Raw genomic sequence first — 23113 nt, forward strand, 5'->3', positions numbered from 1 at the left:
GCGCTATATGTGCTGGGTACTAGGGGCAGAGCAAAGTCCTATAATCCGCTGGCACTTATTAATCTGCAAATGAAGTGTCTGGGGAAAATGCGCAGGACAGGACCTTTCTCAGTCCTTAGTATGGCTGAGCATAGAGCGCCTGCACTTCAACAGTGCAGGTACAAGATATGCGGTGACCTGTTGTCATCCACATCAAACAGTTTAGTTTCTATTAGGAAAACCTTCCCGAACACCCCTTTTTAAATAAAGTAAAACAAAAATAACAGATACTCCTCTCCCTCACGGGCGCTACGAGGAGGTGAGCGCGCAGCGGGCCAATAGCAGCCAGTGATTGGCAGCAGGGCTCACATGACATAAGGCTACTTTCACACTAGCGTTAACTGCATTACGTCGCAAATCCGTTTTTTTGCCGAAAAAACGGATGCGTCAAAAAAGTGCAAAACGGTGACAAACGTATGCCACGCATCCAGCATTTCGACGGATCCGTCGCAAATCCGCTAAACGTTTCCGTCGAAAATACTGGATGCGTTGCATACGTTGCATACGTTTTACCATCCGTTGTATCTGTTTTTCCGACGGATCCGTTTTTAAAATGGGAGGCTCTCAAATTTGATTGGCTACTGGAAAATTTGAAAAACTATATAGTTACTGTTTTTACAGCCCATCTTTGTGGGTTTAGTTTTGTGGCAGCGATGGAAGGTCTTGGGACGATTGCTAGTTTGGTTACCGACGTTATCTTTGAGACAAATCGCCTGGATATCATAGTGCGGGAGAAGGAGGCGGCAGCAGAAAGGCGTAGGATGCTTCTGCAGCAACGGAGACGACTGTGGATTCATCCGATTAATCAACTACGGATGACCCGGGGTGTCCAGTCCACTCTGTACCTGGAGTTGCGGCACAATCCACACAAATTCCACAACTACATGCGGATGAGGATTGAACATTTTGATTTTTTGCTTGCAAAAATGGAGGATGTCATCCGAAGACAGGACACAAGGATGAAGCTTGCCATCACACCGGCGGAGCGGCTGATGGTGACCCTGCGGTAAGCCTCTTTTTTTTTCTGTCATTGGTCATTTTTATTGTTATATTACATGCTGCAGACAATACTGCGCTGGCATACTGCGCACTATTTTCTGCAGCATGTAATTTTGGTTTTCTTGGCGGCCATTCCACTGCTTTATTTAAATGTCATTGCTGATATTGAATGTTAGATAACAGACTGCTGAAAATACTGCGCTGAAATATTGCGTTGCATTTTCTGCATTTTTTTTTTTTTTTAAGTTTTTTGGGTTTGATGACATGCAACTGCTTTTTTTTCTTTCATTGGTCATTTTTAATGTTATATTACATGCTGCAGACAATACTGCGCTGGCATACTGCGCACTATTTTCTGCAGCATGTAATTTGGGTTTTCTTGGCGGACATTCCACTGCTTTTTTTTCTGTCATTGGCTGCTTTTTTACACCAGTTTCATGCTGGTTTTATTGTGTGTCCCGTCCTTAAAAAAAATTTAACAGTGCCATATTAAAACTTGTTGGTCTGTGCAATTTTTTCTAACATTTTTTTTTTTTTTTTTTAAGTTTCCTAGCTACGGGTGAATCTATGACTTCGCTCCATTATCAGTTCAGGCTGGGCATTTCCACTATCTCTGGAATAGTGAAGGACACATGTCGGGCTGTTTGGACCACTTTGCAACCAGAGTATATCCCCCAACCATCCATGGAAATCTGGTTGCGAAGTGCTGAAGAGTTTCAGCAAATTTGCAATTTCCCTAATTGTGTGGGTGCAGTTGACGGGAAACATATAAGGATTGCGAAACCGGCAGGAACAGGATCGGAGTATTATAATTATAAGAAGTATTTCTCCATCGTCCTTATGGCTATTGCAGATGCCAACTGCAGGTTCCTTGCCGTGGACATCGGAGCATATGGACGGTCCAACGATTCGCAAGTTCTTAAAAACTCTCCGATGGGTCGTTGCCTTTATGGAGAGAGCTACGATTTACCGCCAGCCAGACCACTGCCAGGAACAAATGACCCAGCCATGGAATATGTCTGTGTAGGTGATGAAGCCTTTCAACTGTCGCCGCACCTACTGAAACCGTACAGTAGCCGGAACTTAAACCATACCAAGCGGGTCTTTAATTACCGGCTTACTAGAGCACGAAGAGTAGTGGAGTGTTCCTTTGGCATATTGACGGCGAAGTGGCGAGTTCTGCTGACGGCTATCAAGCTGAAAACAACAACTATAGACGAGGTCGTTAAAGCCTGTGTGGTGCTCCACAACTTTGTCCTTTCAAAGGAGCCCGTTTCCTTGGATGATGAAGATTTGGAGACCACCTTGTGGGACTACCGCAGCAGCTCGGTTCGCTCTACAGGTTCAGTTACAAGGATGAGGGACCAGTTTGCCGATTATTTTGTCTCACCTGTCGGGCGGATCCCGTGGCAAGACATGATTGTGTAACCAGTTTCCCATGTGTTTTGTTTATGTAAAAAATGTGTTTCTGCCAAAAAAAAAAGAAAAAAAAAAGGCCCAAAAGCGTGGTTTTCTTGCTAGTAAAACCATTATGTTATACCTTTAACATGTCTGGTGTTTGTTTTTATTAAACCTTTTTTATTATATTACCTTAATAAATCCACACACACACAAAGAGTACAATTATAATCAGAATTTTATTTTAACTTTTTTTTTTTTTTTTTTTTTTTTAATTTTTGCAAAAAAAATAGATATTTTTTATTTTCAAATTTTTTTTTTTTTTAAACTTTGCAAAATTTTTGAAATCACATTGACGTAATATAGTTTTGTAAATGTTTATAAGTCTTCAAAGTGTGGGGTGGAGATACGAGGGGAGGAGGGGCAGGAAGGTTGGACCACGTCGATAGGTGGGGAAACCCTACTTGTTTGGGGTGCAGTGGAAGGGGGGGTAAAACCAGGAGGCTGACCAGAGGGGTGTGGTGTTGGGGTAGGGGGAAGAGAAAAGCTGGGTAAAGAAAACATTGGGGAAGGAATTTGGTCTGGGGGCCGGGATGGTTGTGGGGACTGGGTTGGGTATTGTGACTGGGTAGGGTAGTGGGACTGGGTTGGGTAATGGGGCTGGCGTGGGGTTTGTGGCTGGGTTTGGTAATGGTGCTGGTGTGGGGATTGGGGCTGGGTTTGGTAATGGTGCTGGTGTGGGTATTGGGGCTGGGTGTGGAAATGGGGCCTGGGGTTGGGCATGGTGTGGAAATGGGGCCTGGGGTTGGGCATGGTGTGGAAATGGGGCCTGGGGTTGGGCATGGTGTGGAAATGGGGCCTGGGGTTGGGCATGGTGTGGAAATGGGGCCTGGGGTTGGGCATGGTGTGGAAATGGGGCCTGGGGTGGAATTGGAGTGGAGGTGTGGGGAGGTGTGTGGGTAAATTCATTAACGGCCTGCAGTAGAGCATTATGGCAGGTATTCATTACCCGCATCTGTTGCTCAAAAGAAAGCTTCTCCATGCTCCTGAGCATGGATTGAAAAAAAATATTGGCCGGATCGGGACTTACAGCTGAATGCAGCCTATCCAAGCGACTGCTGGTTTCCTGGCTTGTTTCACTGATGCGGGATTGCACCATGTTGAAACCAGCAGTCACTTGCTCTCCCAAAATTTTGAAAGAGCCTTGGAAGGATGCATTCAGGTGTAAGAACTCAGGAGCATAGCTCCTTTCCTGACCCCTCTGTCGCTGACGCCACGAACCTAATGGTGGTGTTGAGGTGGCAGGATCAGAGGGGTGGGGTAAAGGGAACGCTAACTGTTCAGCATCAGATGCGAGCAATGAAGCCTGCAATAATGCTCCACTGCTTGGGGCGGATGAAGTGGAGGGGACAGAGGGGTCAGCGGAGGGGACAGAGGGGTCAGAGGAGGGGACAGAGGTGTGGGGCCTACCGACGTGGCCCTCAGTGGCAGACTCAGGAGGGATCGCTCCAGAGGGCGCAGAGGAAGATGCAGGCACACGGTGGCTGGAGAAGGTGCTGTGAAAGAAAAAACAAAAGAAATTAATACATTGGAATGAAAAAGCCCTGACTGAAAGCAAACTAAGTAGACAGGTTAACATGGTTATTAGTGGGCTGTAGAATACTTACACTCTGCTCAGCATGGTTCGCCTCAGGAAGGAGAGGGCCGGGCCATATTTGTATTTGCTCCTCTTCCTTCCTGCTGAGCCACTCGGGGCCTTCATCTCATCATTGAATTCCCTCTTAAAGCGATCCCTCAGTGACCGCCACCGCTTCCTAACCTTTCCAACTGTGAAGACAAGAATCAAAAGAAAAAAAAAAAATTGGTAAATGCAATACATTACAGTCAGCTCAAAACATCACTGGAAAGTGAATACTTACCTAGTTTGCTCTGCTGCTGAGGATGAAGGCCCTCCCGCCTTGGAAACAGGTTGCGACACACTTCGTCCCAGAGCCGACGGGTGACACCGGTATCAGCATGCCTGCGGTCAGCCATGTTCCACAGCGGCTCCCGCTCGCGAACCTCCTCGATGAGATTCTCGATGTCATCATCGTCATCATCATCATCATCCTCTTCTGCGGGAGCACGCTGTGAAGCCTGTGCCAAAAAAAAAAAAGAAAAACAAACAAATTAGTACACTGAAACACTAAAGTACCAATAGAATCCCCCTCCCAAAAAAAAAAAAACTCACTGATGGCCGACCGCGGCGACGAGTCCGCCGACTCTGGGAGTGTCTGGGAGAACCTTCAGCGGCAGCAGCAGGAGCAGCAGCAGCAGCCTGAAATAAAGGAAACAAATTCTCAGTTATAGGTAGGCATATATTTTCTGTGTTTAGTTATGTATGAAAGTCTGTTTTGTGTATGGTGCAGTGTGATGTGCGAAGCAACTGTTTCACCACTACTTACACTTGGTCCCTCCTCCACTTGCATCTCTCCACCCGTCTCGCCCCCTTCTGACAGCTCCTCATCTGATTCAGCTTCCTGTTGAAACATAATTTATGCATGTAGTGATCAAAAAAAAAGTAAATGTAAAAAAAAAAAATAAAAATAAAAAAAAAATTTTGTGTTAACTTACCGATACACGCTGTTGCTGTGGAGGAGGGCTGTCAGAAGAGGACATTGTTGTGGAAGTAAGGCCGGTGGCTGTGGTCCTGGGCTGACAGGCGGCGGCTGTGGTCCTGGTTTTTCTGTAAGTTTAAAGACACTTGCAATCTGCTCTACACATTGAAGCAGCAGATTTGGGGTCTTCAAAACTTACATTTAACAGTTGGTGGCTGTGGTCCTGGGCTGACAGGCGGCGGCTGTGGTCCTGGTTTTTCTGTAAGTTTAAAGACACTTGCAATCTGCTCTACACATTGAAGCAGCAGATTTGGGGTCTTCAAAACTTACTTTTAACAGTTGGTGGCTGTGGTCCTGGTGGGCTGGTCCTGTGCTGACAGGCGGCGGCTGTGGTCCTGGGCTGACAGGCGGCGGCTGTGGTCCTGGGCTGACAGGCGGCGGCTGTGGTCCTGGTCCCTGGTGTATCTATAATAAGTATAATGGATTTCTAGTTAGACCACCCCCTAAACTAGGTAATGTTTTAATAAACACCCTGCTAAAATGATGTGAGAAAAGTTCATTAAATGTGAACACCAAAACCCCAAAACAGGTGCACGGTATACCATTCATTTCCATGTTCCCAAAAAAATATTTTGAAATGTGAACCCACCATGTAAACATATATTTACCACATTTTATTTTCAAAAATCACCTCCCCAAAAAAACCTTTAAGTGTAACCTTTATTAAAAAAAGTGCCCTCAACCAACTGTGTATTGCAAGTATAACCATTGGTACATACACCAGTTTTAAATTTACCTTTATGAAATGATACTACGGACATTTTTATAACAAAAATTTTATTATTTTCTTTTTTTTTTTTCACTCTTTTTTTTTTTTTTTAAATCACAATTAGGAGCTGACATGCTCTTTATTTTAAATACAAGTACATCAACTGCAAATGGTTTTAACAGTAATTAAAATAAAATCAACACTTTTAAATAGAAAAAAAAAACCCACACTCACACATTCAAACCACAAGCTGCAGACCGCTAGACTTTTTAAAAAAACACATCAGATTTAAAAAAAAAAAAAAAAAAAAACACATTTAAACCACATGCTGCACAGACCACTATACAGTCAATACATCAGAAAAAGGCAATTAACCAATTAAAGCATGGACAAATGCACATGCAATCAACAAGACGCACACAAACATGCATGGTATGTGTCCACATTCCAGATCGCATCAGGATTTGGTCATGATTTTCCATCAGTATTTGTAAGCCAAAACCAGGAGTGTAACAATTAGGGAAAGTATAATAGGAAAACAGGCACACTTTTGCTTTTATCACCCACTCCTGGTTTTGGCGTACAAATACTGATGGAAAATCCTGATGCAATCCTGAACATTGACACATACCCTCCCACATGAACAGGCATAAGATTGGCAAAGGCATAATAAGGTGCAGGCACATGATACAAAAGCACACAGCCGTCCAAAAATACACACATACACATGCACGCACATAGCTTTATGCAAATACACATATGTACAACAAAGGCAGAAAGGTGAACCCAATCAGAAGACGCATACACACACACACACACACACATACAAAAGGCTGACAATCCTTTGGCTGAAGCAGCAGGTCTTCACAGTGGCTGGCATCATGGTGGATCTGGACTCTAGCATGGCACTGGCTGGTGCAGGACGATGGCAGGCCTCAGGTTCTCTTCAGGTTTTAAGCTCTTGCTGTAGTCAGTAGTACCTCATACACACAGAAATGCACAGGCACACAGATGCACACAAAAATTGCAATACTCACACTGGCTCTATGGTGGCTGGAGTCTTGTGGCAGGCTGGCTGGACTCTTGTGGCAGGCTGGCTGGGGTCTTGTGGCAGGCTGGCTGGACTCTTGTGGCAGGCTGGCTGGGGTCTTGTGGCAGGCTGGCTGGGGTCTTGCTGGCAGTCTCTTCTCCTCTCTGTCTTCTTGCTGGCATATGTGGGGTTGAAGGCCCAGGCCAGGTTTATATAGATTTGGGGGTGTCTGGCCAATTGGCAACAAAATTCTGCTTCTGAGCATGCTCAGTGTAAAAAAAAGTGTTGCAGCGCTGTATTGCGTCGTACGACGTGTCCCGACGCATCCGTCGCTCATAGGCTTCCATTGCAGCCAACGACGTATGCCGCAGGATGCGTCGCGACACGTTTTTTAGGCGGATACAAAAAACGTTACAATCAACGTTTTTTTGAGACGACGTGTCGCCAAATTTCGACGCATCCGTCGTAAAACGTACACGACGTATGTCAATCCGTCGCAATCCGTCGCCAATACAAGTCTATGGGGAAAAAACGCATCCAGCAAAAACTTTTGCTGGATGCGTTTTTTCGAAAAAAAGACGTTTTGAGACGTAATGCAGTTAACGCTAGTGTGAAAGTAGCCTAACATGTCACATGGGCGACCAGACGTCACTGAAGCGGCGCTGATGCAGAAGGTGAGTGTTTGTTGTTCTTATTTTACAATGGGTGTTCAGATAGCGGAGAAACCCATTAACTTTGCAGCGTGTCCACCTCCATTATGGATTTGTGTATAGCATAGGTTGAAATTGAACCTAATTTTCTGCTAAATGACACGGTAAATAGAAATACTTAACTTCTAAGGATAGGACCAATCCTTGATTATTGCAGAGCCCTGTCTGTATGGAGGGCGGTCAGACATGCGCACCACGACCCCATTCATTCTGCATTGCCCTGCTGGAGATGCTGCCTCGGCTTTATTTGCCAGCCCCAAAGAGAATGACTGGAGCAGTGGAGTGCATGTCTGATGGCTGCTTCATTCAGAGGGGGATCAGCAGAGCGCCATCATCAGGGGCTCACAAACTTATACCATAATAACTGCTTAAACCACATAGCACCCGGCTCACTAGGTAGAGACTCCACACTTTCTGCTGAGCCCATACACCTCTTCTTCACTTTGGTTTCTTCAATCAGTGGGAGTCCGAGGACCCGGATCTCCCCCCAAATACAAGGAAAATGAATAATGGGTAGGGATAGACCTGTTGTGTCACCTGAGTTCTCGCTTCATTATTCTCCCTCCTGACCAGCATCAGGTCTGAACAATTCCTCTTTAGAAACAGGAGATTGTTGCAGAAGAAAGCTTCTCAGGAGACACAGTTATTGTTGTGGTGGAAACCTCCAGAAGCAATGTAGTAATAGATGTACTCCCTCCAAGTGTGCGGCCGGTTTCTGCACCCCTGGGCTCAGCACACTGCCAGGTGGCACTGCAGCACTTTCTGTTCCTCCCAACCCAGACTGTACAATGACATTCATTTAGAGGTGAAATCCTGTGCTGCACTAACAGCAGAGGCAGACTGTACGGAAGACATTGGTAGTGTCTGACAATGTTCTGTAGGTCTCCAGCACCTTCTCTGGACAGGTGAGAGATCTGCATCCTGGCATTAGACGTCCATCACAGGCCGCAGATCTCTGCACAGACACATCGGCCTTCTAGTCTGACTTCTCGTATTAGCTTATCGCATTGATGTCCAAGACGACATTCACAGACCAGCGATGAAAGTCATTCACCAAAAGAATCCTTAGTATACCCTTATGTATGCTCACGTCATGTTTTTATCTAGCTTTTCCTGTGAAAAAATGTAGCGTTTTATTGTATCAGCAAAGTGAATGAGGCATCTGAAAGCTCATGCACACATTGCTTTTTTGTTTGCAGATTTGAAGCTGTTTCCTATCTGCAGCATGTCATTTCTTTGAGCCTTTTTCTAGCATTTTTCCACATTCTAAAGACTGGGTAAAAAAATGCATTAAAAAACGCATGCAAAAAATGACAGTATTTTATGCTGCCTGTTTCCTGCCAACACTGCAGTAATTCTGCTGAAAATACTTAATGTGTGCAATTACCCTTAAAGGGTTTGTCCACTACTCGGACAGCCCCTTCTCAATCACGATATTTCCCCCATGTAAGGTAAGAACAGTTTAAAGGGAACCTGTCACCTGAATTTGGCGGGACCAATATTGCCTTGCGCAGGCGGGTACTCCGGAGGACAGAGAATGAACTTCAATCCAATATTGCGGCCAGCATGCAGCTAGCGGGTAAGGAAAGGGTGAATCAAACACCCGAAAACCCCGCCCATATGACCCAAAACTGGTCCCGCCAAATTCAGGTGACAGGTTCCCTTTAAAGCTACATTCCCATGATCAGGACGTAGTAGCACTTTGGACTCGGCGTATTTTCACTGTGTCCCGTGTGCTGCGTTCTATTCATGTGGGTAAATCCTCATGTTTTCACTGAACAATGCAGATTTACTGTATCCAATAGATTCTAGCATCTCCACAACAGAAATTGACACGCAGCGGCTTGTAAACCCGCACCACGGGTGAGTTTGCGCCTCTCCAAATAGAAGCACAGTGGGCATGTGATTTCTATACATCCCATCCACTGTGCTTGTACTGTACAACACCGCGCAGGTGAGCTGCTATTCCTGATCATGGGCTCGCCCCAGCAATGCCAAGTCTTTTATTAGAAACAAAACAAAACAGTTTTCCTTTTTTATTTAAAAATAACAAACAGTTATACTCACTAAACGCCTAATTCCACCGAAGCCCTCATTCTCCTGTAATTAAATTAAAATAAAAAACCAACAATATACCATACCTCTCCGTCGTTCTGTCTCACGCCGTAATCCATATCTAGGGGATAAACAGTTTTCAATCTGGATGGTGCCAAGATGCGACCGTCCAGGCTGAGAACCACTGGGGAATGAGCTGATGCGAGCGCAGCGTCGGTGACCGGCGGTGACGTCATCGAGGTTCCCAGCCGGGCTGAACTGCGGTGACCTCAAGACCGTGGGGAAATGCCAGTGATGAGGTCACCGCAGTTCAAGCTCAGTGTCTTCACAGCAGATCACAGTAATTCTGGCTGTGTCTTTATTTACCATACAACTATAGGATTAGTAATGGATAGGTGTCTTATAGACGCCTCTCCATTACTAAGCCGTGGGCTTAATGTCACCTGACAATACAAAGGTGACCTCAACCCCACAAATATGAACCCCACTTGCCACCACTACAGGGCAAATGGGAAGAGCCGGGCAAAGCGCTAGAATTTCTAGACAGCTGCGGGCTGCTATTTTTAGGCTTTGGGGGCCAATATTAATGGCCCCTTAGCAGCCTAAGAATACCGGCCCCCAGCTAATTTAAAAAAAACCGTGTGGGGATGCCTCTGTTCTTGATAACCAGCCTTGCTGAAGCTGACAGGTGAAGGTTGCAGCCCCCAGCTGTGAGTTTTGCCTGTCTGGTTATAGAAAATATGGGGGGAACCCACGCTGTGTTTTTCATTCATTTATTTAGTTATAGCTCAGGCAGCGGGTGAGGAATACCCCTGTCATCCCCTCTTGCTGTCACTGTTATTAGCGGCAGCAGGTGTAGGCTAATGGGAGTAATAGTCCCAAAAGCCCCCATTGTTCTAACTTGAATATAACTCCCATCATTCTCCTTTGCTCTTGCCAATCGCCAGCAGAACAAGGGAAGAATTGTGAGAGCCGTCTTCAGCACCCGGGGAACAGTGCTTACTGTAATGCTTTTTCCCCAGTGCCGATGTGTGTCACATGGATAACATCCATGTTTGTTCTCCGTGTGCACATGTGCGGGACTTTTGCGGCGCGTGCTGACGGTAAAAACTGGACATGTCTGTATGTGGGGCACACTGACACGTGGTCTGTGGAAACACTCTGACATGAGCACAGACCCATTCATTTCAATGTGTCAGTGTCTCCGGTACGTGTGAAAACTGTCATCACACATACCGGAGACACTGATGTGGGAAAGAGGCCTTAGGCTGGTCCATCTTTATTAGCGTCTCTCTCCTCTGGCTATTAGAGGGGTCTCTCCAGCTGCAGACTCCCCTCTTTATGCCCCAATCAGGCATTGTGTAATGTGTTATAGTGAGATAACTTCTTCAAATACTTCATTAGGTAACATAATAGAACCTTTCTATCAAAATATATTTAATACTAGCTGAAGAGCCCGGCGTTGCCCAGGCATAGTAACTAACTGTTAGTTATAGCACCTCACTTCTCTCATTTTCCCATCACGCCTCTCATTTTCCCCCTCACATCTCTCATTTTCCCCCTCACGTCTCTCATTTTCCCCTCACTCCTCTCATTTTCCCCTCACTCCTCATTTTCTCCCCTCACACCTCATTTTCTCCCCTCACACCTCATTTTCTCCCCTCACTTCTCTCATTTCCCCCCCAACACCTGTCATTTTGACCTCACACCTGTCTTTTTCCAATCACTCCACTATTTTCTCCTCACTCCTCTCCTTTTGCACTCATCTCTTCATTTTCACCTCACGCCTCTTATTTTCCCCTCAGTATATACCTGTATGTCATCTGCTCCTGTATATAGTATATACCTGTATGTCATCTCCTCCTGTATATAGTATATACCTGTATGTCATCTCCTCCTGTATATAGTATATACCTGTATGTCATCCCCCTGTATATAGTATATACCTGTCAGGACTCTGAACATTTTTTACCTTTTGTGCATTACTGCCCTTTTCCAAGATGGTGTCTTTGGTCTCATGTGCACTGTGTCTTCCTGCTGTAAAACTCCACCCCAGCCTTCAGTCTGTGCTAGAGTATTCTGCCTTGCATCCAGCTCCTGACCTCTGGTCACTCCCTGGCTATATACCTGCTCCTGTGAACCTGTGGGGTTATCCTGCTACTCTGCTCTGAGTTCCTGCTGCATACACCAGTTCCAGTAATCCTCCTTCATCTGCTGCTCCTGTTTACTTCCATCTGCATTTGCTGGACATGTAAGCTTTGCTGCTCTGCAAGCACCTGAGACTATTACCCAGGCCTCCCTGGTTGAGCTAAGATATTATTTGAACTGCCTTATAAGCATATCTATCTTTGTTTTGGACTAAGCAAGGACTTATTCGTGTCAAGTATCCTCAAGAATAATTGTGCTTCATAGACTTTCTGCGTGATTGCATTTTCCGCTGAAGTTTCCTATAGACTGCTAAGCTGCATTTAATATTTACTCCAAGTGTTGTGGACTTGAGTTTCTCTCTGCACCTGTTTGAATCACTGTGTGATAATATAGACTTTACCACTTATAAAACTGTGTCCTGTAGTTGTCTTGTTCCATGCAGAGTCTCCTGAGTTATCCCCTATAATTATTACAATACCTGTATGTCATCTGTATATAGTATATACCTGTATGTCACCTCCTGTATATAGTATATTCCTGTATGTCATCTATCCTGTATATAGTATATACCTGTGTGTCATCTCCCCTGTATATAGTATATACCTGTATGTCATCCCCTTGTATATAGTATATACCTGTATGTCACCTCCTGTATATAGTATATACCTGTATGTCACCTCCTGTATATAGTATATACCTGTATGTCATCTACCCTGTATATACCTGTGTGTCATCTCCCCTGTATATAGTATATACCTGGGTGTCATCCCCCTATATATAGTATATACCTGTATGTCACATCCTGTATATAGTATATACCTGTATGTCATCCCCTGTATATAGTATATACCTGTATGTCACCTCCTGTATATAGTATATACCTGTATGTCACCTCCTGTATATAGTATATAACTGTATGTCACCTCCTGTATATAGTATATACCTGTATGTCACCTCCTGTATATAGTATATACCTGTATGTCATCTATCCTGTATATAGTATATACCTGTGTGTCATCTCCCCTGTATATAGTATATACCTGTGTCATCCCCCTATATATAGTATATACCTGTATGTCACCTCCTGTATATAGTATATACCTGTATGTCATTTCCCCTTGTATATAGTATATAACTGTATGTCATCTCCTCCTGTATAGAGTATATACCTGTATGTCCTCTCCCCTGTATATAGTATATATCTGTATGTCATCTCCCCTGTATATAGTATATACCTGTGTCATCCCCCTGTATATAGTATATACCTGTATGTCATCCCCCTGTATATAGTATATACCTGTATGTCATCTATCCTGTATATAGGATATACTGTATGTCATCTCCTGTATATACCTGTACGTCATCTCCCCTGTATATAGTATATACCTGTATGTCATCTCCTGTATATAGTATATACCTGTATGTCATCTTCCCTGTATATAGTATATACCTGTATGTCATCTCCCCTGTATATAGTATATAGCTGTATTTCATCTCCTCCTGTATATAATATATAGCTGTATGTCATCTTCCCTGTATATAGTATATACCTGTATGTCATCTATCCTGTATATAGCAAATACCTGTATGTCATCTCCTGTATATACCTGTACGTCATCTCCCCTGTATATAGTATATACCTGTCTGTCATCTCCTGTATATAGTATATACCTGTATGTCATCTCCTGTATATAGTATATACTTGTATGTCATCTCCTGTATATAGTATATACCTGTATGTCATCTCCCCTGTATATAGTATATAGCTGTATTTCATCTCCTGTATATAATATATAGCTGTATGTCATCTTCCCTGTATATAGTATATACCTGTATGTCATCTATCCTGTATATAGCAAATACCTGTATGTCATCTCCTGTATATACCTGTACGTCATCTCCCCTGTATATAGTATATACCTATGTCACCTCCTGTATATAGTATATACCTGTATGTCATCTATCCTGTATATAGTATATACCTGTGTGTCATCTATCCTGTATATAGTATATACCTATGTCACCTCCTGTATATAGTATATACCTGTATGTCATCTATCCTGTATATAGTATATACCTGTGTGTCATCTATCCTGTATATAGTATATACCTGTGTGTCATCTCCCCTGTATATAGTATATACCTGTATGTCATCCCCTTGTATATAGCATATACTTGTATGTCACTCCTGTATATAGTATATACCTGTATTTCATTTCCCCTGTATATGGTATATACCTGTATGTCATCTTCCCTGTATATAGTATATACCTGTATGTCATCTCCCCTGTATATAGTATATACCTGTATGTCATCTCCTCCTGTATATAATATATAGTTGTATGTCATCTCCTGTATATAGTATATACGTGTATGTCATCTCCCCTGTATATAGTATATACCTGTATGTCATCTCCTATATATAGTATATACCTGTATGTCATCTGTGTATAGTATATACCTGTATGTCATCTCCTGTATCTACTATATAATTGTCTATGGGTCACTTCTGTCTGTCTGTCTGTCCTTCTGTCTGTCTTTCTGTCTGTCACGGATATTCATTGGTCGCCGCATCTGTCTGTCATGGAATCCAAGTCGCTGATTGGTCTCGCCAGCTGCCTGTCATGGCTGCCGCTACCAATCAGCGATGGCCACAGTCCGATTAGTCCCTCCCTACTCCCCTGCAGTCAGTGCCCGGCTCCCGCTCCATACTCCTCCAGTCACCGCTCAATGCCGGCGGTAACGGACCGCGTTTTGCCGCGGGTAACGCACTCCGTTACCGCCGCTATTAACCCTGTGTGACCAAGTTTTTACTATCGATGCTGCCTATGCAGCGTCAATAGTAAAAACATCTAATGTTTAAAAATAATAAAAAAAATAAAAAATCATTATATACTCCCCTTTCCCGCTCCTCGCGACGCTCCGGTGACCGCTCCATGCAAGCGGCAGGTTCCGGTGCCAAGGATGGTGTGCGAGAAGGACCTGCCATGACGTCACGGTCATGTGACCGCGACACGGTCTTGTGACCGCGACGTCATCACAGGTCCTGCGCTCCTGCGCGAGAAGGACCCGCCGTGACGTCACGGTTATGTGACCGCGACACGTTCATGTGACCGCGACGTCATCACAGGTCCACAGGTCCTGCGCGAGAAGGAGGCGACAGGACTGCAAGGGTCCCTGGAAGGTGAGTATATGTTTATTTATTTTTTTTTAACCTGTGACATACGTGGCTGGGCAATATACTACATAGCTGGGCAATATACTACATAGCTGGGCAATATACTACGTGACTGGCCAATATACTACGTCACTGGGCAATATACTACGTGGCTCTGTGCTGTATACTACGTAACTGGGCAATATACTACGTAACTGGGCAATATACTACATCACTGGGCAATATACTACATAACTAGGCAATATACTACATGGCTAGGCAATATACTACGTGGGCTGTGCAATATACTACGTGGGCTGTGCAATATACTACCTGGGCTGTGCAATATACTACGTGGACATGCATATTCTAGAATACCGATGCGTTAGAATCGGGCCACCATCTAGTATAGTATATACCTGTATGTTATCTCCTGTATATAGCATATACCTGTATGTCATCTCCTGTATATAGTATATACTTGTATGTCATCTCCTGTATATAGTATATACCTGTATGTCATCTTCCCTGTATATAGTATATACCTATATGTCATCTCCCCTTTATATAGTATATAGCTGTATGTCATCTCCTCCTGTATATAGTATATACGTGTATGTCATCTCCCCTGTATATAGTATATACCTGTATGTCATCTCCTGTATATATCAATCTCCAATATCCTAAACCTATATATACCTCAACAACAACATATACTAAACACTTTCTCCATCAAAAGCGGAGAAAAAACTGAGGAATCCACAAGATAATAAAATGTGCAAAATTTATTACAAGGAATTAAATACAAAATATGTATAGCCACAAGTACAAACAAAACAGAGGAATCCAAATTAAAATCAAGCGGCAAATGGGCGAAGATGTAAATACAGTTCTGCCCCTTCCCCCATTACTATCAGCGTAGTGCAACAACCACCTGTATCCAAAATGTGAAGAAAATTATTAACAACAATAATGCATTAAAAACACAATTAAAAACATAGCACAATGTAAAGACTCTGACCCAGAACATTGCAATAAATTTTAAAGAAAAACGGACATATCAATCCTTTCGTTCAGGCCAAGAGGACCCACAGCGCCTGTGCGCAGGATCCATCTCCCTTCTCTTTGCAACAATAAGCGCTGCAGATCTCCGCCTTGTTTCGGTAAGGACTATTTATCTTGGACACATACCTTTGTGCGGTTTTGAACAGCCTTTTTTCTTAAAAACACTTTTATGTTAGTCCTTTTTGGCCTGAGTTATTTATCTTTTTATTCACTTTATATGAATGCATGTTGCTGTGAAGTTCACATGTTCCCTATGTCATTATAGGGTCACAGCAGAATTGCATTTATTATAGTCTGGAATAAGGAAGGTTACAACAATTTTTTTCTATATAGTAGATGCTATGAAGTGTCTGTATTTACATCTTCGCCCATTTGCCGCTTGATTTTAATTTGGATTCCTCTGTTTTGTTTGTACTTGTGGCTATACATATTTTGTATTTAATTCCTTGTAATAAATTTTGCACATTTTATTATCTTGTGGATTCCTCAGTTTTTTCTCCGCTTTTGATGGAGAAAGTGTTTAGTATCTCCTGTATATAGTATATACCTGTATGTCATCTATCCTGTATATAGCAAATACCTGTATGTCATCTCCTGTATATACCTGTATGTCATCTCCCCTGTATATAGTATATACGTGTATGTCATCTCCCCTGTATATAGTATATACCTGTATGCCATCTCCTCCTGGCTGTCAATTTGCCTCCAACACTTTTCCTTTCACTTTTTCCCCATTATGTAGATAGGGGCAAAATTGTTTGGTGAATTGGAACGCAGGTTAAAATTTCGCCTCACAACATAGCCTATGATTCTCTCGGGGTCCAGACGTGTGACTGTGCAAAATTTTGTGGCTGTAGCTGCGACGGTACAGATGCCAATCCCAGACATACAGACACACATTCAGCTTTATATACTAGATTTCCTAAATAATAAAAATATTCTGGTGAAAGAGGTTATTTAAAAAAAAAAAAAATAATGGCTAGCTTTCACTTTGTGTAGGAACATCTACACTTATATCTGTTACATTCAGTTAGGATTGAGTGCTGCAGAGTCTGTATGTGACCTCCATTAGTGAGCTGATCTGATGCTAGACTAATGTAGTACCATATTAGAAATGATAGCTGGCGCCGCTGCTGTGGCGTTATTTATTCCCAGGGCTCACTGATACTTAGCAGTCCACCAGAGCTGGCACAGAGCAATGCTCTGAGACAGGACTCCATAGCTTCCATAGTGTTCAGGGTGCAAATAGCCTCTTCAGAGAGGAGGAGGACTTGCTCTCTGGCGCCACCTATTGTATGAAGCGATCCTAAAAGTCAGTGGTTTGTGTTATTGCCCGCTGAAGCTTGTGTAACAATCCTCCAGCAGGTAACGTGTTACTGACTTAATGTTAGTTGTAAAATAGGTTCATATTTTATCTCCCTTGCATAAATCTAAAGGATAAAGGGCATCCATGGACAAGATATCATGTCATTGTGTGAACTGGTAATCCTGATCGTTCCAGGAGACCAAGTAAATGATTTATGAGACTCTCTTACTTGATGCTTCACCTTCACACTTGTGCCATTTTCTGTGTCCTTCCCCTTTTCTTTCAATAGGGGGCACACCTGCCTCACTGATTCTAGGGACAGAAATCTGAGCAGGGGGTGCAAGAGAAATCGTATTAAACTCCATTCATAGTGATGGTGGCAGAGAGGCCCGTTCTCTCAAAGAGCAAGATGGGTTCCCTGGATAGGTGTAAAGGAGGCACAAAACAGTCGTTTGGAAAGGTCATGCCCCTATTTCCTAGGATAAAAGAGGGAGAATGTGGCGTACGCTAATTCCTTGTCAGTAGATCTGAGTTTTGTCCTTGTGGGACTTTTAAGTAAAAATATATTCTGTGTAATATTAATATTTATTGAAAAGGAATGTAGTATTATGGTATTAGAATGCAAATAGTCATTCTTTACAGCCGCTCCTCTCTAGCTAATAGTGATAAGATTTTACTATGACCTCTGTAGTAATGGGGTGTACAGTAAGTGATTGCCCAGGCGATACAATCACAGTAAGCCTTACAATGGGAATTGCAGCTAGATGGATTTGTTAGGAGAAACATAATAATACTTAACGGGGTTATCCTCAGCTGCAGGTTATCCTAAAGAAACAAGCCACATTTTACTCTCCTTCCCCTAGCTCCCCGGCCTGTCTCTGCCGCCGCTCCCGATGTCTGTCATTGACGTCACGTCCACAGCGCTGACATCAATCAATGAGCTCAGCGGCTCTTCATGTGTAGGCGGAATGCCTTTTTCAGAGCACATTGATTGGTTGCCGCTCTGTGGATGTGACGTCAATGCCGCAGCCATTGCTCGACACCGGGAGCACTAGTAGAGACTCTCCAGCAGATATAGGGAAGGTGGGTTCAGTTTCTTTATAATAACCTGCAGCCATTGACATTCATTTACTGAAAGGGGCACACCCCTTTAAAAGCTATGGACACCTTTGACATTGTAAAAAACATTTTTACTTGCGTTAGTGGTTGCGTTCAGTTAGCCTAATTGCACTAAGCTTCAGTCTGCAGTCTTCTTTCCCTCATCCATTTTTAGACCTCTTGTGTGCAGTTTGCAGCTGTAACAAAGCTTTAGCTTTTTGTTTTCTTGTGGCAGAGTCCGTCCTAGTAATATAGGCTGGATGTGAGGTCTGTGTGTATCCAGGGCTGTCTTCATTCTGCACTTATTCTCTCCAAGTGCTTTCTTCATTATATATAGCCCATTTTCTCTGCCCTCCGTGAACTATAGATGCTTTCTCCCCACTGCACACTGTGAAGATAAGTGTACTTCCCTGATAGTTTCTTTAGCACTGTGAGAAAGCATGGAGACAGCAGAGAGAGTAGAACTGAGTAGGAGCTCATAAGGATTTGTATGATTTCTGTAGATCATTCCTCGAAAAAAAGAGAATTACAAATGATCTGTAGCAGCAAAATGGTAAAAAATTATTAATGAAGACTGTTTAGAAAGTTGCACAGTTTTAGGAGGGAAATTAACAATGAAAAATAAAATGATGGCCTAAGTAATGCCAAGGGTAGGGATCCTTACACTCTAGCAACGCTTAGGGCACACATAGGCACTGGGTTTTTGTGTCATGCAGTGTAAGATTTGTTAGACGGGTGCCCACGATCCGGAAGTAGCAGCACATGTTCGCTACGTCCAAAGCTCTGCCGGCTATTGAACGCAGGTAAATCCACATGCGGTCACTGAACAGTGCAGATTTACCGCATTCAGTACATTCTATGGGTGAAATTTCTCTTCTGGAGATGCTAGAAATTGACGTGCTACAGTCTGGAAATCATGTCTGTGTCCGCAGGCTTCTGTGGACGCATAGTGGGCATGAGATTTCTTGAAATCCCATCCACTAGGCTGTAACATCTGGCTGCTGCGAGTTTGACGCTGCACAAGTGCACGGCATAAAACTTGCAGCAACTCTGGATCGTGGGCACATACCCTTATACTTCATAAACTTCCACAGCACGCAAATGAAAAGAACATCCTTTTTCTGGCACAGTCCTTTCACTGGGTAGTCAAAATAATTCAAAACGGTCTCACCCATTAAGTTTTGAATCCACTTCTCGGGCTCTGGCAGAGATTTCCACCATTAACAGTCTTTTCCGCTCTCCAAACACCACATACACTGCTGTGCTAGCCCTGCTGCTTGTTATTAGACGAGCAAACCTCGGTTTGGAATGTATAGGAGCGACCTTTCCCACCCAGGCTCTTTTGGTTGCTCCGTAATCCAGGACCCAAAATCATGTCCACTTAAAAAAAAAAAAAAAAAATATCCTCGATTTAACCTATTGTTACTGGTGTACTTACTTGCAGGACTTGCATCACAGAGGCCAGCCACCTCGATGTCACATACCTGCCATCCAGTATTTTACCTCCTGCTTCCCTAGACAAGTTACCAAATAATCACTTCTCCACTAGTTAGGTCTATAGGATCCCACAACTTGATCCCCAGTAATCAGGAGAATGGAGCTTTGCAGATCCCTGTTTGACTGAAGTGGCTGTCTATTCATTGCAGAGACCCGTTCATGACAATCGGGATTGGAGCCTCACTGACCCAGTGCAAACAAGCCACAGTCCAGTAGCACAGATCCCACTACTGGGTGCTATTAAACTTGCTCCTGAATCTATGCCTATGCAGCAGCAAGGTAGAGCCGTCTCTGTGACTTGACTTAGCTTTTCTAGGTCAATGACATATTTTTTATTTGGAGAGGGCAGTAAGCCACTGCCATACACCTGTGATGGTGGCTTATCTTCACTAAGAACAAAAGGATCAGGCTTTGAAGGTCAGTTTGATAAATTTTCCTTTCTCCCAACCTAAGGCTATGTTCACACGTTGCGGTTTTTGCTGCGGATCCGCAGCGGATTTGCAGCTGCGGATCCGCAGCCGTTTTCCATGCAGGGTACAGTACAATGTTACCCTATGGAAAACAAAAACCGCTGTGCCCACTTTGCGTTTTTCCGCAGGAAAATCCGCGCTGATTTTCTGCGGAAAAAAAGAAGTACCATGTCAATTCTTTCTGCGGATTCCGCAGCGGTTTTCCACCTGCACCAATAGGAAAGTGCAGTTGGAAACCCGCAGTGGAATCTGCAGTAGAAACCGCACAAAAAACCGCAGTGAAAACCACCGCGGTTTTGCACTGCGGTTTTTCAAAATCAGGACCTGAAAAATCCGCAGCAAAAAAAGGAACGTGTGAACAAGCCCTTACTGTTGGAAACTTTGAAGGCCCTAATACACCTAAGATAGTGAGCTGGTAACTCCAAAATCGGCAAGTACTGATGACTTGTCTAAAGTGTCTGGGGGCCTTTTAACCCATGGTGTCCTATCATAAAATAACTGTCCTGGAAAAAATTGTAATCTTTACAGTACATATAAAGTGGCCTGTATTGAGCTTATCTCTGAGTAAAGCATAAAAGTGGGCAAAGGTTTGTGAAGTGGATTGTGCAGTCGGGAGCTAGCGGGCTCATTGAGGAATACTACTGGCATGTGATTTTGGTCTAGTGTTGCACTGTCTGGGGTGAAATTCTGATCTTACACGTGGGTGGTGAGCTTACCTATTTTGACCAAAATATCGACCAATACCTCCTGTAATGTACTTATCTTGCACATTATTCATCTTTTCATTGTACTTTTTTCCATTTTTATGCAGGATGCAGCCAGGCCTTTTAATGTTTGTTGGTTAATTGAGGGGTCTGTGTTGTGGGGTGCACTTATATAGTGCTGGACAGCCCGCCTGATCTAATAGTATGGGCGTCAACAGGCTGTAAGCCAGACACTGTGCATTACATGTATCTGTGTGCCTGGCGTCCTATGCAAGCTCCATCTGGGTGCATGATACTGCACTGCCTCACCTCCGTGATGGTAGGTGTGTGAGTGGCTGTCTGCATCAGTAGTTTGTCCTGTGCTGCCCCCGCCTTTATCACAGGGGTCTGCTCCATCATGCTAGTAGGTAATAGGTAATCTGACCTGGTGTTCCTGAGGCTGTATATTATTTTTTCTGTGAGGTTTTTGACATTATGTTCTATGTTAGCTATTTTTATCTGTATTAACAAAGGACGCTGGAAGGTTGTAAAGCCCTTCATACAACCCTAGCAAGGTGAAGAACCTTAAGCTTGTGTTCCCACCTTAAGGACAAATGAGTAGAATAACTGAAGCTTCTATACCTGACCTTGAAGTCTTGCACTACTAGCTGTGAAATGCCTGAGTAGGTACAAAGTCCCAAGCTGTGGAGTTACGCAACTATTGTGAGATTTTATGTTTCACGGGAACTGGTGACAGAATGGCACTTATCCAGACTTTACAGCCTCAGAGAAATCTTTTTATAAATCCCAAAGACTGATCTGTAATCATGTCAGGGGTACAAGTCACACAAAGCACTGACTAAAATAGATATTTCTCTTCATCATTCCAATCTAAGAAACGGACTGAGTAGAGGAATAGGGGTGATTACGATAAGCAGGTGCTCAGGGGTGGAGTAAAATTAACAAAAGTTCATGTTACCCCCTCCACCAGTGGTCCTATTAAAGGGAATCTATTACCTACTTTTTCGTATATAAGCTTCGGCCACCGCCATCAGGGGCTTAGCTACAGCATTCTGTAATGTAATGCGATGTAACCTGAAAGATAAGAAAAACAAGTAAAGGTACCTTCACACGAAGCGACGCTGCAGCGATAGCGACAACGATGCCGATCGCTGCAGCGTCGCTGTTTGATCGCTGGAGAGCTGTCACACAGACCGCTCTCCAGCGGCCAACGATGCCGAGGTCCCCGGGTAACCAGGGTAAACATCGGGTTGCTAAGCGCAGGGCCGCGCTTAGTAACCCGATGTTTACCCTGGTTACCAGCGTAAAAGTAAAAAAAACAAACAGTACATACTCACCTGCGCGTCCCCCAGCGTCTGCTTCCTGACACTGACTGAGCTCCGGCCCTAACAGCAGAGCGGTGACGTCACCGCTGTGCTTTCACTTTCGGGCCGGCGCTCAGTAAGTGTCAGGAAGCAGACGCTGGGGGACGCGCAGGTGAGTATGTACTGTTTTTTTTTTTTTACTTTTACACTGGTAACCAGGGTAAACATCGGGTTACTAAGCGCGGCCCTGCGCTTGGTAACCCGATGTTTACCCTGGTTACCAGTGTAAAACATCGCTGGTATCGTTGCTTTTGCTTTCAAACACAACGATACACGGCGATCGGACGACCAAATAAAGTTCTGGACTTTATTCAGCGACCAGCGACATCACAGCAGGATCCTGATCGCTGCTGCGTGTCAAACTAAACGATATCGCTAGCGAGGACGCTGCAACGTCACGGATCGCTAGCGATATCGTTACAAAGTTGTTTCGTGTGAAGGTACCTTTAGATTATACTCACCCAGGGGCTGTCCGGGTCTGGCGCCTCCCATCTTCATGCAATGGCGTCCTCTTCCTTCATGTCACGGCTCCTGCGCAGGCGTACTTTATCTGCCCTGTTGAGGAGCGGCTCGTTTTTTGTGGGACAAGATGATGTTTTCAGCGGTACCATGGTTATTTATATCCGTCTTTTTGATCTCGTGTTATTCCACTTTTTGTTCGGCGGTATGATAATAAAGTGTTGTTTTTTACCCCTTTTTTTTTACGG

General features: G+C 43.9%; 1 protein-coding gene across 2 annotated transcripts in view; it reads left to right on the forward strand.

The window, feature by feature from the left end:
* Window positions 1-23113, forward strand: part of NME7 (NME/NM23 family member 7) — a 339877-nt gene that overhangs the window by 16671 nt on the left and 300093 nt on the right. The window contains exon 1 of one of the 2 annotated variants that reach the window (XM_077294851.1): window positions 16046-16065. The exons of the other annotated variant lie outside the window; for it this stretch is intronic. The gene's annotated coding sequence lies outside the window, so the exon portion shown is untranslated. Of the gene's footprint in view, window positions 1-16045; window positions 16066-23113 lie in introns of those variants that run through there. 2 annotated transcript variants of the gene reach the window in all.

Source organism: Ranitomeya variabilis, chromosome 3 (genome assembly GCF_051348905.1).
Source record: "Ranitomeya variabilis isolate aRanVar5 chromosome 3, aRanVar5.hap1, whole genome shotgun sequence".
In the NCBI taxonomy this organism is placed as follows: Eukaryota; Metazoa; Chordata; class Amphibia; order Anura; family Dendrobatidae; genus Ranitomeya; species Ranitomeya variabilis.